The following is a 17,412-nucleotide window of genomic DNA, read 5'->3' as shown; positions in this document are numbered from 1 at the left end:
CAGATGTCTTCTTTCTGCTCGTCTGCTGCTGGTAAGTTATATTGGACGACCGAAACTGCTGTTGGTTGGAAAATTGGCGATACCCTTGTTGCTGGTAGGGCTGGTATCTATAAGATTGAAATGACAGCCTTTGTTGGTAATGGCCTCTTGATCCTCTGCCTCGAATGGACTGAAACCTTTGCTGTTGAACAGTCCCTAAAGCACGTGCTGTGTCTGTATCGGTTTTAATCCCCTGAAGGGCATCATCCACGTGCTTGCCAAAGAGATATCATCCATCGAATGGCATATCAATAATCTTGGCTTGGATTTCCGGCCAGAAAGAGGTGGCCTTAAGCCATACCTGTCTGCGAAGGGCGACAGCCGGCCCTGCCATCTGTCTAAAAGCCACAGCAGATATGTCCATGGCTATGTCGATCATTTTGGATGCTTCCCTGGCTCCATCCTGAAGAATTTGCGTGGCCTCTTCCTTCTTATCCTCAGGGAGATGAGATAATAAAGGCGCTAGATCAGACCACATTTGTCTGTCATACCTGCTAACTGTGGCCAACGCATTTGAGGCTTTGATGGACACGGCCGCCATCACAGCAAAGCGTTTTCCTGCGCCATCTAGTTTTCTCCCCTCTTTGTCTGGTGAAGCAAAACATGAAGCTGCCGGGTTCCTCGAGCGCCTCTGCGCTGCTTGCATGACCACTGATTCCGCTCTGGGGTGACCTATCAGACATGCCGGAGACGATTCTGGAGCTTTATATTTCTTTTCTATTCTCGGGACTGATGCCGGAATAGAAGCTCGACTTTTCATGATTGTTAAGCCTTCCTCCCATATATAGTTCACTATAGGGATAGTCCAGATCGACGTTCTAGCTGGATCTTCGAAGTCGTATAAGAAACAGTCCGCCTGTTTCACCGGAAGAGGGAGATCAAACCTTTTTGAGGCTTTCTCCGTTAGTTCGTGGAATCCTCCGATATCTGCGGACGGAGAATTTGCCGGCGAAGTAGATGACTGGCAATATATTGATCCCACTTGTCGCCCACAGGCTCATCCTGTGTCAACTCTCCTTCTTCTGGTTGATCTTCTGCATCGCTCTCGATATAGTCCTCTCTAATGGCCATTACTGGTGGAGAGCGCGATTTCTGTGAGGCTTGATGTGGTGCTGCCTTCTCAGGGGTGGGCGCACTTTACGTTTTGCTTGGAGTGACAGGCAAAGGGACATTAGCTTCTGGAAAGCGCCTATAGTAGTCCGTTATCATGTGCCTTAGATCCGTGACTAATGAAAGTGGCACTGGCATCGACTCTTCTCTGGCTATTGGAGGGTTGTCCTCCTCCTCCTCATAGTCCTAGATATCGTGAAAAGATTCATATCTTTGTGAGCCAGAAAAAGGATGGTCTTTAAAAGATAATTCCCCCTGTACAAATTCTGATTTGTCCTGGTACTCTTCCTCATCCGTGTCCTAACTTTTTATCATAAGTTGGGAGGGACTGTAAGCAACTCCAAAGGAACCTTCCTCCTCTGATTCCTGCATTTCAAAGAGATGGGATGGAGGAAGCGGTGACATTTTACTCCAAGATGTCAATTCAGATGAAAACTTTCCTGCATCAGGTGCAACCAAGTATCTTTTTCTTTCCGTCGACGAGCCCGTCGACGGTGGAAACCTCTTTATAGAAAGTCATCAACGATCTTTGTGAAATTGGTGACTTGAATGCAGTCGTCGGCAGAACCGTCTTCGACGAGGTCATCGTCAGTGAAGTCGTCGACGGGGTCGTTGACGTAATCTGCCATCGACGAACCTGTCGTCGTTAGAGTTGGTGTTGACAACGTCTTCGTTGGCGTAACCGTCGAAGATACCGTCACCCCCGTCCAGGAAGTTGACGTCAACGGAGTCTTTTTCTCTGTAGACTTCTTGTGAGGAGTGTAAGGCACTGAAGAAGAAGGCTTCTTAGAAACATTTTCAGGAGGTTGTAGCTCCAGTCCCTTGTCCTTTGACTTACTGACCCCTAAGTTTTTGAGAGTCAGATTTTGAAACAGATGGCTCCATTTTCCCTTTTGGGGAGGAATGAGCCTCTTCCTCCTCAGAACCAGATTCAGATTTCTTCTTTTGAAGCCAAAGAAGCAAACGTGCCTCTCTGTCCTTAAGAGTTTTGGCAGAGAGAGTCCTGCAATGTTTACGCTCCTTAGGGACATGCTTAGGATGTAGGCAATATAAGCAATCCTTGTGGGGATCCTCCGAGAAGAGTCTGGCCTTCCCACAAGATCTACATGGTCTGAAAAGCCTCTTTTTAGAGCCTTCAGACATTTTGGTAAATGAAGGCAATCACAATACCTCTATTCCAGAGAAAGAAATAGATGAAAGTCCGGTCAAAAGCTCACCACAGAAAGAAAAACTGAGCAGGGCTCAGGGAGACTCCTTCTCACACAACGTGCGGTTGGAAATCTGAGGTATGGTGGCTCTGCTGGGGATTGTGATCTCAGGGCTGGCGTCTCATTGGCTGACTTTTGGACCATATAATAATGGTAATGGGTTACCAAAGTATAATGCATTTGTATTGGTTTTCATGCAGTTTTTTCTTTTATACTGCTATACTTGTATTACCGTGAGACTCCCACCATGACGACGGGGAAGATTCAAGCATGTGCATCTATGAAAGATTCAATGCTGGAGAATAAAAGAACCTAAAAAAAAGAGTGGCAGAAAGGGGATCCACAGCCTTTGCTGCGCAACATGCCACAAACTTATTCCATCGTCAGGCGTATACCGTTTTAGTGAAGGAACGCCAGGCTGCCAAGATGACATTATAAACTTCAGGGGGAAGGTCAAAAGCTGTCAACTGCCACCGCTCAATGTCCGCGCAAGTAGGTGGAGGCTGGACAGTTTCGGGTGGAGGACCGTCCCCTGCTGATGCGACAGAAGATTCTCCCGAAGTGGCACTCTGATCAGAGGATTGATGGCCATGCTCAGGAGCTCTGGGTACCGGACTCTTCGTGCCCAGTCAGGTGCCACAAGAATGACTTGGGCCCGGTCGTGCCTGATTGCCTTTACCACTAGGGGCAGAAGTGGTACAGGCGGAAAGGGGTACAGGAGGCCGCAGCTCCACTCGTGCTGAAAAGCACCAACAAGCGAGTGCCACCTTGGAAACTCCATTGCTGACATAGTGTGTTCTCTTCAGTGGCGAACAGATCTAACCAAGGCTCTCCCCACTGCTGAAAGAGACTTTGCACCACCTCTGAGTGGAGACTCCATTCGTGATCCACCAGGCACGGACGCCCGAGTTCGTCCACCCTGGCGTTCAGAGAACCATACAGGTGTTAAACCACCAGGGTTATGCCCTGATGTTCCAGCCATGTCCAAAGACAAAGAGCCTCATGACAAAGGGTCCATGACCCCACCCAGGCTTGCTTGTTGCAGTACCACATGACGGTGGTGTTGTCCGTGAACACCTGCAGTACCATCCTCCTGAGGGAGGGAAGGAATACCTTCAGTGCCAAGCGAATTGCCCGGAGCTCCAACAGGTTGATATGGAGACCGGGCTCTGCAGGAGACTAGACGAACAAGTTACTTACCTTCGGTAACGCTTTTTCTGGTGGATACAGTATCTGCCTGTGGATTCCTCACCTTGTGAATATCCCCTGCGCCAGCATTCCACGGAACTTTTCTTCCCCAGCATTCCACGTCGACGTGAGCGACGTCATAATACACCGGCTCCGCTCGCGACTCCGATCGACGTCACCGGAGCCATAAGAAGCCCACGTCGGCGTAATGACGTCAGTTCCACCCATTTTTTCCCCGTGCCTTCGAGGCGAACAGGTGGACTAACGACAGACTCAAAGTATACACAGTATACAATACACCAACACATATGCATAGCATACAAAGGTAAAGAATGCTAAATAAACAAGCATTTCCTACAATTGCACAACAAAGCATAAAAGCATATCAACAAGACCTATTTCATGGTATACAAAGGTGGACAACGGGGAGGCGGGTGGGTCAGTGAGGAATCCACAGGCAGATACTGTATCCAGCAGAAAAAGCGTTACCGAAGGTAAGTAACTTGTTCTTCTGATGGATACATCTGCCAGTGGATTCCTCACCTTGTGAATAGATTCCCACAGCAGTCCCCACTCCCGGAGGAGGGTGTCCACCTTCCTATACCAGAAAGTCCTGTAACACAGAGCGCGCGAAGTGGCCCTCCCTCCTCATCTCAGAGTCCAAGCAATAATGCTTTGCGAAAGTATGGAGGGAGGCCCAAGTCGCGGCTTTACAAATATCGGCCACAGGAACACCCCGGGCCAAAGCAGATGTAGAGGCTTTAGCTCTAGTTGAATGCGCTCTAATACCATCAGGAGGAGTCTTACCAGCCAGGGCGTAGCAGATCTTGATGGTCAGAATTATCCATCTTGACAGCGTGCGCTTGTGCACCGCCTTCCCCTTAGAACGACCAATGTAGCCAATAAAGAGCTGGTCATCAAGGCGAAAGTCCTTGGTTCTATCCAGATAAAAACTAACAGCCCTCTTCGGGTCCAAACGATGGAGTCTTTCCTCCTCTTTGGAAGGGTGAGGAGGAGGGTAGAAAACAGGGAGAGTAATGGACTGCCCCAAATGAAACGGAGTGACTACCTTTGGCAGGAAAGCAGCCCTGGTCCTGAGAACCATCCTTTCAGCATGCAAGGTAAGGAAAGGAGGATTGGAACTAAGAGCCTGAAGCTCACTCACCCTCCTTGCCGAGGTTATGGCCACAAGAAAAACCACCTTAAATGATAACAGCCTCAAAGGACAAGTATGAAGAGGCTCAAAAGGGGACCCCATTAGAAAGGTTAAAACAAGATTAAGGTCCCACTGAGGCATTACAAATGGAGAGGGAGGAAACATGTTTGTAAGGCCCTTGATGAACCTCAGAACAACCGGGGACTTGAAAAGTGATGGTTGATCTGGAAGGCACAGAAAAGCCGATAAGGCCGAAAGATAGCCCTTAACCGTAGCCACAGCACAGCCCTGCTGAGCCAAGGAAAGAGCAAACTGGAGAACATCAGAAGGATGGGCTTTTAAAGGGTCAACGGACCTCTCTCCACACCATTTTACAAATTTAGACCACCTGTAGGAGTAAACGGACTTGGTGGAGTGTCGCCTGGCCGATAAAATAACATCCACTACATCAGGTGGGAGAGAGAAGGAACTCAGGTTGCCCCGTTCAATCTCCAGGCATGAAGGTGTAAGCTCTAGAGGTGGGGGTGTAGAACCTGCCCCTCCGACTGCGAGAGGAGGTCTGCCCTCAGAGGGAGACGGAGCGGAGGGCACGAGGAGAGGTGGAGAAGATCCGTATACCACACCCTTGTTGGCCAATCCGGGGCGACCAATATGACTTGGGCCCGGTCTTGGCGAATCTTCCTCAGAACCCGAGGAATCAAGGGTATGGGAGGAAACGCGTTAAGGAGTTGTGAGCCCCAACTCAACTGAAACGCGTCCCCCAACGCCCCCTGCATCGGATACTGGAGACTGCAGAATGACGGGCAGTGCGTGTTCTCGAAAGTGGCAAACAGATCCACCCGAGGAGATCCCCACGTCCGAAAGACGTGACGAACTACCTCCGGATGGAGCCTCCACTCGTGGTCGGCGGAGAACTGCCGACTGAGACTGTCCGCACGCACGTTCAGCACCCCGGCCAGATGATTTGCCATCAGACAAATCTGATGGTCCTGAGCCCAGGACCATAGACGTAAGGCCTCTCTGCATAGACAAAGAGACCCCACACCTCCCTGCTTGTTGACATACCACATCGCGGTCGTGTTGTCTGTCAGGACTTGAATCGACTGACCGCGAAGGGAAGGGAGGAAGGCCTTGAGCGCCAAACGAATCGCCCGCAATTCCAGAAGGTTGATGTGAAGCAACCTTTCCTCTGGAGACCACAGACCCTTGATCTCCAGGTCCCCCAGATGCGCACCCCACCCTAAGGTGGATGAATCCGTTATCACTGTGGCCACTGATGGAGATAGATGGAAGGGCTTTCCCTGCGACAGATTGCCCTCTACACTCCACCAAGACAGATCCGCTGCAGCTTCTCTGGAGATCTTGACTGACTCCCTGAGATCCCTGTTGTGCTGATACCACTGCTTGCGGAGGCACCACTGGAGCGCCCTCATGTGCCAGCGTGCATGGTTGACCAACAGAATGCAGGAAGCGAACAGACCGAGCAGACGAAGGACCTTCAGAACTGGAACAACCGCTCCACTGTGGAATAAAGGGACCATCTCCTGAATGTCGAGAATCCTTTGAGGAGGAGGGAATGCTCGACACACAGTAGTGTCCAGTACTGCCCCTATAAACAGGTTGCGTTGAGAGGGCACCAGGTGAGATTTGGGCACATTGATTGAAAAACCCAAGTCGAACAACAGCTGAGTTTTCACCTGCAGATGACGCTGCACCATCTCTGGGGACTCTGCCTTCAGAAGCCAGTCGTCCAGGTAGGGAAAAACCGGAATCCCCGACCTCCTGAGATGAGCAGCCACCACTGCCATCACCTTTGTGAAGACTCGAGGTGCGGTAGTAAGACCAAACGGGAGGACCGCAAACTGGTAATGTTGCGACCTAACCGTAAAACGGAGAGACTTCCTGTGCGACTTCAGGATTGGGACATGGAAGTACGCGTCCTGCAAGTCGAGCGACACCATCCAGTCTCCTTGCTGCAACGCTTGAAGAACCTGCGCAAGGGTCAGCATCTTGAATTTCTCCTGTCTCAGGTAAAAGTTCAAGATTCTGAGGTCCCGTCCGGGGTTGCCTCGTCCCCCTGATCCTTGAGCGTTCCTTGTGTATCTCGTACTTTGGAGTACAGATTTGGTTCTCTCGTGGCCCCCCCCTCCCTCTCAGGTCTTCTTTTTTTTGACCGCCCTCGGGTGGTTGGGTGTTGACTCCCCCGGCTGGTGTTCGCCGCCCTCCATAAGTCGTTTCGCCTAGTTTGTTGTTTTTTTTGTATTTTTCTTTTTTTTTTGTTGTTGTTATTTATACTAAAAGTGTGTATTCTGATTTCCCTTATGTGCAGTCTGATCTACTGTGATAGTGCGGAGCCCCTGTGGGCCAGTCATTGTTTTCTGATATGCTGGAACACTTCGACTACTAGCGGCCGGCCCTGGTGGTTGTAGGCCCGTGTTTGTAACCCTTTTTATGCACAATAAAATCTTTTCAAAAAAAAAAAAAAAAAAAAAAAAAAAGATTCTGAGGTCCAGTATAGGACGCAATCTGCCGTCCTTTTTGGGAATCAGGAAATAACGGGAGTAGCATCCCTGACCCCTTTCCTGCTCTGGAACCACCTCTATCGCACCCTTTTGAAGCAAGGCTAGAACTTCTTTCTGCAGGAGAAGCAGATGGTCTTCCGAGCAATAACCTTGGCAAGGAGGGTAAGGGGGAGGAAACTCCTGAAAGGGAAGGGCGTACCCAGTCTCCACGAGGTTCAAAACCCAAAGGTCTGTTGTAACCGATTTCCAACCCCGTAGAAAGTAGGACACCCGACCCCCCACAGGCCTTACATGATCCAGGATGGGGGATCTAGGGCTGCTTCCCTGAGGCCTCATTGGGAGCAGAGGAGGAGGAAGAAGAGGGGTTGCGTCCAGAACCTCTCCGACCCCTTTGCCTCCCTCTATAGGACTTATAGAGGGGATTCTGCTGCTGCTGCTGCTGCTGCTGCTGCTGCTGGGGCTGCCGGTAAGAGCGAAAAGACGATCGCCCAAAGCCCCTAAATTTTCGAAAGGTCGAACCCTTTGCCGGTACTTGCAGGCCCAAGGATTTTGCAGTCAATCGGCTGTCCTTAAAACGCTGAAGGGCAGAGTCCACTTTCTCCCCAAACAGCTTCTGACCATCAAATGGAAGATCGACCAGCGTAGCTTGAACATCCGCTGAGAAACCAGAGTTACGGAGCCAAGCCTGCCTTCTTACAGCAACAGAAGACCCCATGATCCTTGCCACGGAGTCCGCAGTATCCAACCCTGACTGGATAACTTGCCTGGCAGCCGCCTGAGTGTCCTCTACAACCTCCATGAAGGATGACTTATCCCCTTCAGGCAACTTAGGAGCCAAGGACTTAATGGAATCCATTAGAGCGTGCACGTAACGCCCCAGCAGGCATGTAGCATTAGTCGATTTTAACGCCATGCTTCCTGTCGAAAAGGTCTTTTTGGCTGCCTGATCAGCCTTTTTAGACTCCCTGTCAGCTGGAGACTGAGGAAAGGCACCGGAAGCATGCTTGGAGCATGAAGCCTGCACCACCAAACTGTCCGGGGACGGATGAGTGGATAAAAAGTCAGGATCCCCTGGTGCAACCTTGTACCTTCTTGCCACCTGTCTACACACTGCAGGAGAAGAAAGGGGCTTCTTCCATACCTCTAATACCGGCTCCAATATGGCCTCATTGAAAGGCAACAAGGGCTCCGATGTCGAAGTCGGAGAATGTAACACTTCTGTGAGCAGGTTGGATTTGTACTCCACAGAAGGCAGCTGTAAATCCAGAAGCTCCGCTGCTTTCTTTATCACCACGTGATAGGGAGCCAACTCATGAGGTGGAGAAGACCTGGCAGATGTATGTTCCCACTCTGGGGTCGTATCCAGCCCACTGGCTTCCTCAATGCCCTCGAATTCGTCCGAAGAAGAATCAACCTCACCTTCTTCCACCTCTCGATATCTTCTTTCCTCCAACACCCTCTGGGCTTCCCTCCTCGACCGGATTCGGGGAACCGACGTCGGCGACGTCGCACGCGGCGTCGGAGGAACCGGCGTCGACGGCGCCAGACACGGCGCAGATGGAGTCAGCCTCGACGTCGATGGAGTCGGCTTCGGCGTCGATGGAGCCAGTCTCGGCGTCGAAGGAGGCTCCGAAGCCTATTGAACCTTCCGAGGTCGAATCGGATCCCCAGACGGCGCCGGAAACTGCCAAGAAGGCGCCATCGGCATAAAGGGCATAAAGGGGGCCTCAGCATACTGCTGTGGCACCCCCATTGTAAAGGCCATCGGACCCACGGGACCAGCTGGTGCTCCGGATGGGTAGGCCGCCCTATTAAAAATGCCATACATAGCATTTAAGAAATTAGCCGAATCCGTACCTGGGGCCGGGAACTGAGGCAAAGGAACCTCTTGTGGGGCCTCCGGCACTGGCTCCGCAATATCCTCCCCTGGAGCCTCAGAATCTTCAGGTTCTGGAACAGACTCTTCCTGCTCCTCATGCATAGAAGCATCCGACTCCACCCGAACCGGAGTCGACGTCTTAGACGGAGCCGAAGACCTCGTCGGAGACTGATTCGGAGTCTGCTTCCTCGAAGGAGAACCTTCCAGAGACCTTGAAGGTGAAGGAGAAGGAGACAAACTTTTGCTCCGACGTCGATGAGACGAAGCCGACCTCGACTTCGATTTCTTGGACTTCGAGGATCGACGTCTAGAATGTTTACTTTTTTTATGGTGTTTCTTCGACCTCGACGACCTCGAAGTCGATGACTCTCTCTTCGATCTCTCCTTCCTCCCTCTCTTTTCCTCACCAATCTTCTTCATGAAGAGCTTGGTCTTCCTTTCCTTGAGTGCCTTCGGGTTCATGCTTTTACAGCATCCGCACTCCTCCATATCATGTTCGAGGAGAGGCACCATAAACAATTCTGGTGAGGATCCGTTATCGACATCAGGCCTCCACACTCCCTACAGGGCTTAAAGCCCGACTTCCTAGTCGAAGACATAGCCGAATAAACAGAGATACACGACCAAACTACAAAGTAGCACTGGAGAAAAACCGTTGCGCGTCGAAGGCGCGGAAAAAAGGGAACTGACGTCATTACGCCGACGTGGGCTTCTTATGGCTCCGGTGACGTCGATCGGAGTCGCGAGCGGAGCCGGTGTATTATGACGTCGCCCACGTCGACGTGGAATGCTGGGGAAGAAAAGTTCCGTGGAATGCTGGCGCAGGGGATATTCACAAGGTGAGGAATCCACTGGCAGATGTATCCATCAGAATACTATGATCTCCGCCTCCCCCAGGTGGCCACCCCATCCCAGGAGTGATACATCGGTCACCACCGTAAGGTATGGTTGGGGAAGGGAGAGGGATCTGCCTCTGACCCAATCCTGGTTCGTTAACCATCACTACAGTTGTTGCGCAGTCCCCTCCGAGATCTGGACATAGTCTGAAAGATTCCCCTGATGCTGCGCCCACGGAACTTCAGGTCCCACTGCAGAGCCCGCATATGCCATATGGCTTGATCTACCAGCAGGATGCAGGAGGACATGAGGCTCAGCAGCCTCAGGGTCATACTCACCGAAATCCGGGATAGAGGCTGAAACATCTGTATCATAGCCCGGATATCCTGGACTCGCTGCTCTGGAGGATAAGCCCGAAACTGCACTGTGTCCAGAACAGCTCTGATGAAAAGGAGCGACAGAGGGAGTCAGGTGTGACTTCGGCACGTTGATAGTGAACCCCAGTGAATGCAGGAGATCCGCCATAGTCTGGAGGTGGGAGACAACCACCTGGGGCGAGCCTGCCTTCAACAGCCAGTCATCGAGATAGAAGAGGTTTGGAACCCCCGATCTGCACAGAAGAGCAGCGACCACCTCCATCACTTTTGTGAACACCCGAGGAGCACTGGTAAGGCTGAAGGGGAGCACAGGTGAACTGAAAATGTTTGTTGCCTACCGTGAACCGTAGGTAATGCCTGTGGGCTAGCAGGACAAGGATGTGAAAATGAGCGTCCTGCAAGTCCAACGTAACCATCCAGTCTCCAGGGTCGAGGGCAGACAGGACCTGAGCCAAGGTTAGCATTTTGAACTTCTCCTTCCAGAGGAAGCGATTGAGGGCCCTGAGGTCTAAGATAGTACGCAGGCCTTTGTTCTTCTTGGCCAAGAGAGCTGAAAATTCCTGGTGGAGAAGTGCCAAATGATCCTTCGAAATGAGATCAAAAGACGGTGGCTTGGAGGGAGGGGTAGTCTCGAAGGGGAGGGAGTAGCTCCTCCGGACTATCTGCAAAACCCACCTGTCTGACGTAATGGATTGCCAGTGGGGAAGGTGATGGCGAATCCTGCCACCCACTGGCCACTGGTGGCCCTGAAAGGTCAGGCTAGGAGGGTTTGGAGGCTGCTGGGGGGGGGGGGAAGGAAAGGGTGGACTGGCCTGCCCGCTGGTTCTCAGACCCGCGTCGCTGAGTCGAACGCCCACTGCAGCTTGCATGGGCCAGTGGCTGGACTGGTTCGGACATGGTGGGGTGCCCCTTCCGTAACCACGAAAGGGATGAAAGGCAGACTGTGGGGGACAGGAGGGCGCATCTAGGCCTAAGGATCTGGCCGTAGCCCAGGAATCCTTAAAACGCTCGAGCGCCGAGTCCTCCTTGTCACCAATAAGGCAACGGCCATCGAAGGGCATGTCGAGCAAAGTTGCCTGGACATCCCCTGAAAAACCAGACGTCCTCAGCCAAGCATAGCGCCAAAAGGCTACCAATGTGGCAATTGTTCTGCCAGGAGAGTCGGCAGTGTTCAGTCCACAGCGGATTGTACATTTTCCTGCATCTCTCCCATCCGCCACTGCCTGAGAGAGCATGGCCCGAGCCTCCTCCGGATACTGAGACAGTCCCTGCGCAACCGTATCACAAACTGCATGGGTATAACGGCCCAAGAGGCATGCGGTATTCACGGACCTCAGCCCTAAGCTGGAGGAAGAGAAGAAATGCTTCCCAAGGTGATCTAGCTTCTTGCATTCATTATCCGGAGGAGAGGAAGGGAATGAGCCCTTGGACGAAGAGGCTTGGCCCACCAAGCTCTCAGGGGAAGGGTGTTGGGAGAGGAAAATGGCATCGCCCGGAGCCGGCAGTGGCAACGGGCAATCATCCGTTCCACAGGAGCCTCTGTGCTGGGCCTGACCAGGTGCCCAAAAGGACGTCCATGAGAGATTCATTAAAGGGCAAGTGGCCGCCGGTTGAAGCAAGTCTGTCAGGAGGTTAGTCCTGACTGCCACAGTAGGGAGCTTCAGGCCCAAGGCATTGGCTGCCCGACGCACCACAACTGCATAGGACGCTCCCTCCTCCGTAGCCACGGTAGGGGGAGAAAGCATGCCAAGGTCTGGGGAGATATCCAGACCACTGGCGTCACCAACTTCCTCTCTCCATTTCGGCTCTTCAAGCTGGTCTGCTAAATGATCCAGCGACCCCTACCAGTCCTCATCATCACCCTCGGGGCAATAGGGAACACCTGGGATGAACAAGGGAAAGAAAGTACCCTCCGGCATCGGATTTGACGTCAGCCGATGTCAATCCAGCTCCATCTCGGGTTTGAGGATGGGGACAGCGTTGGGCGGGGGCACGGCCGACGCCAGCGCTGGGATCGGCGCCGGGGAAGGAGGACCAGTGTCAATCCGGATCCAGGCCTGGATCCATGAGGACCCTGCAGCCAAAACCGCTGGCATCGAAGGCCCAGGGCTCCCAACCAGCTCCGCGGGGCGCGAACGTGCACCAGCGGAGTCGGGTTGCCCAAAGATGGAGTGGAGGGCTTCGTAAAAAGCACTAACCTGGGCAGGGGATGCTCCGGCTCTTGGAAACAGGGGGGAGGCACGTGAAGTCGTCCTAGAATCAGTCACCGGAGACGGAGCCTTAGAGCAACGACGCTCCGGGTCCCGCGTCATGTCGGCCAACTGACGGAAAGAAGGCGAAGAGCGATGGTGCTTGTTCGCCTTCTTCTTGTGCTTCGCATTACCCGATGAGTGCGAAGACTTTGACGAGATGTGGTGGCTCCGCGACCAGTCTTGAGACCTTCCTTTCGAGCAAGACCAGGAGCAACGCGGAGCTGTCTGCCAGGCCTCCAAGAGCTTTTGGGACCGGTCCCGCAAATACTTCGGATTGATGGCCAGACAGTCGGAGCACGACTACGGGTCGTAGTCGCGCTCCAGGCACCAGAGGCACACGAGGTGTGGATCCGTGACAGACATCGCCTTGTGACAAGAGTCATAAGGCTTGACTACGGTCCGATGCTGGGACATCCCTCGCGCACGAGGTGTTGATGACTCGAAAAAAGACGTCGAAATAAGTCGAAAAAGTTTAATAAAAAGTGACTAAGGGGCAAGTTCTCTCCAGATATGCACTAGGCTGGCATAGAAAAAGAAAGAACTGACATCAGCAAGTAGGGGTGGAGTCTTAGTAGACACCATGACGTCATCCCGGCGACCACGATGCCGACGTCTGACACGGAGTCGACCAATGCCCCCTACCGACGCCCAAGGATATTGCTTAAGAAAAATTCTCCAGATCCAGTCTGACACCTGAGGGTAATTCTAGGGTAAGGAATCTATAACTAAGAGTCTCTTTCAGATCCTTATCACAGTGCTGAGTCAGCATTATTATCAGTTACAAATGAGCTCAAAATGATCCTGTACCAGTGTGGAGCTGAAGCCTTGGTACTGCTGACCTTCTTAGCAGCTATTGATATGGTTTCCCACACCATACTTCTTCTACAGGACTTTGGATTTGTAGAAGCCACCCTTAATCGATTTTAAGCATTCCTTGAAATCAGAGTTCAGTGTATAGCATGTCCCCCATGCAAGTCACCTCCTTTTTCTATCAACTGCAGTGCACTGCAGAGATCATCCTTCAGCCTTGCTCTATTTAACATGTATATGGCTTCTTTAGCCAATATAGTAAGAGCCTCTGGACGGAGTTTTATGTCATACGCCGACAACACTCAAATTGTGGTGTCGATATCACAGAATGGAGAGGTTTGTAGGAAACTTTTCATTGGTTGCAACAAATGCTGTTGAGGCTCGTGGCCATTCAAACACTGTTTCCTGCTATTAAATATTGCCTGGGATTCCCAGCCTGATGATTGGAATGGTTCAAGTATGGAAAAATATGGAAGATACAAACCCTGGAGAACTGGAGAAACAGGTTGGTAACTCATTTCATACTGGTGTTGAAGAGATTTGAGGTGCAAGTTGCCCAAACATTGGTAGAATGTTTCTAAAAAGAATATCTATTCACTTCCACTCAGTCATGGACTGATGTCAATGTAACAGAGTTTAATGTAAGATAACTGATAACTTTGTGTGCATCTCAACGTCTACATTTTGTATTTGATTAGGTCATTCGTAGCATATCTGTTGAAACTGGGTGTATTTTATGACTACGTATGTTCATAATACCTGTGTAAAACATGAAGACAGCTCAAAATGTGGCTGAAGACTCCCATTTGTGTTGCTAATGTATTTTGGGGAGCTCTTGTTAATAAAATGGAACACAAAAAGATGATGGATGGAATGTTGAACATTGTCAAACATTCACCCCCTGTCACAGATTTGGGTTTAACCCATTGTGTTTTTTGCTCACCACGCCATTCCAGTTAGGACCCAGATATATGCAAATCAGCCTTGACCCTGTGCCCCATGGGAACAGTCCAGCCTGAACTGCCAGGCCAGGTCCTCCCTGGACCAGAAAACAAGCATCCTGGGACCGGTTTCGGGGTGTTAATAAAATGTAACAGTGACTCTATCTTCACAATAGGTAAATGTAATGCATACATTCCTTTAAAAAAGCCATCGTTTTTTTCCCCATTATCATTCAATCTTTTTGTTGTGTACTTCTTAATGTTATGATTCTGTGCATGGTTTCAATTTAGACAAGTGTTCGTACATTGTGGATGTATACGTATCCCTCGTTGGGTTTTTCTGTGATTCAAACTTTTCATTCACTCAAAAAATGTAATAAGTAAGTAAAGATAACATCTTATGTACTGAGATGATAGGCAATTCTTTTAAATTTTGTTAAAAATTCTTTCATCTACTGAATAAAAGTGTGTTTACCCATAGAACTTTATTGCAAGTACTTATGTTTCAAAACACAACCGTGCATAATTTAATATATTTAATGTGAATAATGTTAAAAGATTTCTTTGCCCCTGGAAAATAGTTAACTTGTATGTAGTCTGACAAATTAAAGATAAAAATGTTTGCAGTCCTTTTCGAGGCAGCAACCCATGAGAGGATTAGAAATGTGTGGAGAAGGTGCACAGGTGAACAGCTCAGACGCTCACGTTAGAATATCACTTTTCGTGCCTCTTGGTAGTGGTTTATTGGGTATTGTTTTCAACCAGGCCAACAGACCGACTCTTTCAAAGACCTACTGTAGCGACATAAGTGTCAACATGTGAGGTGGTGAAAGGTGGATTGCTCAGTGGGCAAGAGTGCCCTGCTTTCCCCAGAACTGCCTGCTGTAGATGTTCCTGGTACCGAGATGACAGCTTGACCATGGAAAGCAGAAGCTAAATTAGACACGGATGCACGCAATGCTCTGAAGCCATCGTGCGTCATCCCAGAATGTGAAGGGTACACTCTCATGGGAGGTTACAGAAGATAATTTTAGCTCCTCTGGATCTCAACCTGCGCCCTGATGAGATAATTATGCATCCTTAGAAGTTCAAAAATCTGGCCCAGCTTTTCTCCTGTCACATATCCGCACCCCTAAAGTTTTGGCCCGGGATCGTTACATTGGTGGCTCCCTCCCTGCAACAGGTCCTTCCTCAGCCTTTTCTTAAGCACTCCTTGACCTTTACTGGGTAGCCAAAGGTGTAGTCTGCCCTGGCAGCACAGCTGATGTTAGGGCTGTGGTTGTCACAGGAGCCAGGACAGAGTTGGCCACACTTGTTGTGGGGCTCACAGGGGGCATGAGGGGACACTGATGTAGGAAATGGTAAAAACAACAATTGATGGACAGAATGCAGAATAATGTCATACATTCACCCCAGTACAGAGATCTGGGCCTAAATCCATCGTTTTTTTGCTCACCATGCCATTACAGTTTGGACCCAGCCATATGCAAATCAGTCTTGACCCTTCGCCCATGGGGCACAGGGTCAAGACTGATTTGCATATGGCTTGGTCCAAACTGGGGTGGCGTAGTGGGCAAAAGAACGATGGATTTAACCCAGATCTTTTGACTGGGGGAGAATGTTTGCATTGCCAGCATTCCGTCCATCATTTGTTTGCTGTAGGAAATGGTGGCAGCACTCTGCTGGATGTAGCAGGGGGGAGTGTGCTGAGGAAGAGGAGAAGGCGTAGGGCACTGGCCACCCATATCTTATGGTCCAGGCTGCTCCTCAAGATGTTTATCTTTGGCAGGATTGCTGTTCCCTTCGAAGGCTCCTGATCGTCTTCCCTCAGGAAGAGTGGCCAACGCAGTTGACGTTGAGGATTCAAATCTTGCTACTTAATCTTGGAAAACAGAAAAATAACATTATTTTGACAATGCATATTAGGTTTAAGCAGTCTATTGACTAAAGAGTTAGCCAAATGGGTTAATCCTCTGCAAACGTCACGTATATCCACTACTGCACCAATTAAGCAGACCCTCCACAATATTGTGATTTTGACATTTGCAAAATAATCACGAATTTGGCCTTTTTGTAAAAATACTACAATGTGCACAGAAGTGTACTAAAAAAATGTCATTGTTTTTTTAACAAATGTGGCTGATCATCCTTTTTTTGGCTCTGTGCTGCTGTTGAGCCAATAAAAGGAGGGTGAGCAACAGGCCAGAAGGCAGCAGAGGTGTTAAGTACCTCTGTCGCCTTCCTGTTGCACCTTATACCTAACATTGCCCAAAGCCCTCCTGTGCAAGCAGGCTCCTCCAGCTCCCTGTTGCCTCCCTTTCTCCACATGACTCTGTAAGAATCTCACCTAGATTTTCCGCAGGAACGTCATGATGTGAAGCAAAGGTCCACAACCTCTCCAAATCACCCAATGGCACCCGAGACTGAGCAAGGTGACAAATGGTAATCTGGGGAAGAAGGGAAACAAAACAAGGGGAAAAAAAGGGGGAAGAAATCCATACGGTGACTCAGATAACCTCAGGATTCGTCAGGATAAGGCAAGAAGCTGTAGGCAGGAAAAATTCAATACATAAGTACCAGAACTGATGTAAGTATCAACTTACTTATCTTTTGTTCTTTCTTTTATCCTACCTTGAGATATCCCTTCTCCCGTACACTGGGCAGTAAAATAATGGTGTTTAGAACTTGTGTCTGGAGCTAAAAAACACAATGAGGCGAGGTAAATAGAGGACCTTTTTTGTATGGGAAGACACTATGTGTAAGGGTCTGGATATGTGCCTACCTGTTCCCCCCGTATTATTCATGAAAAGGTATTCCCAAGCAAAACAGAATAAATGTAGTAAAGTAAATATTCCTTATGCTCGGCTGATCCCCACAGCGCAGAGAGCACAGGATCAGGTAAGTAACAGGATATACTTGGGAATAAAATGTTAGCGCCGAGTACTTGATTTGCTTGAATTAATAATGCTTCTTTATCCTTTGTCCACTTATTTCTATCCTTAGATATGCTTGCCGATATCACTACGTCTGCGAAATTCAAGGAGGGGGTGGCGTAGGTTTCTGCAGAGGCAAGGGCACGAGATCAGGTAAGTG

The 17,412-nt window shown here is 50.1% G+C and overlaps 1 protein-coding gene and 1 long non-coding RNA gene across 6 annotated transcripts in view; one reads left to right on the top strand and one right to left on the bottom strand.

Moving 5' to 3' along the window:
- CCAR1 (cell division cycle and apoptosis regulator 1) overlaps window positions 1–17,412 on the bottom strand; it is a 2,209,777-nt gene that overhangs the window by 1,889,922 nt on the left and 302,443 nt on the right. The gene's annotated exons all lie outside the window — the stretch shown is intronic.
- Window positions 17,321–17,412, top strand: part of LOC146867116 (uncharacterized) — a 77,338-nt gene continuing 77,246 nt past the window's right edge. Inside the window, exon 1 of the long non-coding RNA XR_014961075.1 lies at window positions 17,321–17,405. This is a non-coding gene — a long non-coding RNA (uncharacterized LOC146867116). The remainder of the gene's footprint in view (window positions 17,406–17,412) is intronic.

The sequence above is a fragment of the Triturus cristatus genome, chromosome 1_2, assembly GCF_964204655.1.
Source record: "Triturus cristatus chromosome 1_2, aTriCri1.1, whole genome shotgun sequence".
In the NCBI taxonomy this organism is placed as follows: Eukaryota; Metazoa; Chordata; class Amphibia; order Caudata; family Salamandridae; genus Triturus; species Triturus cristatus.
Note: the sequence above shows the minus strand (reverse complement) of the source record. Positions and strands in the feature narration are given on the sequence as shown.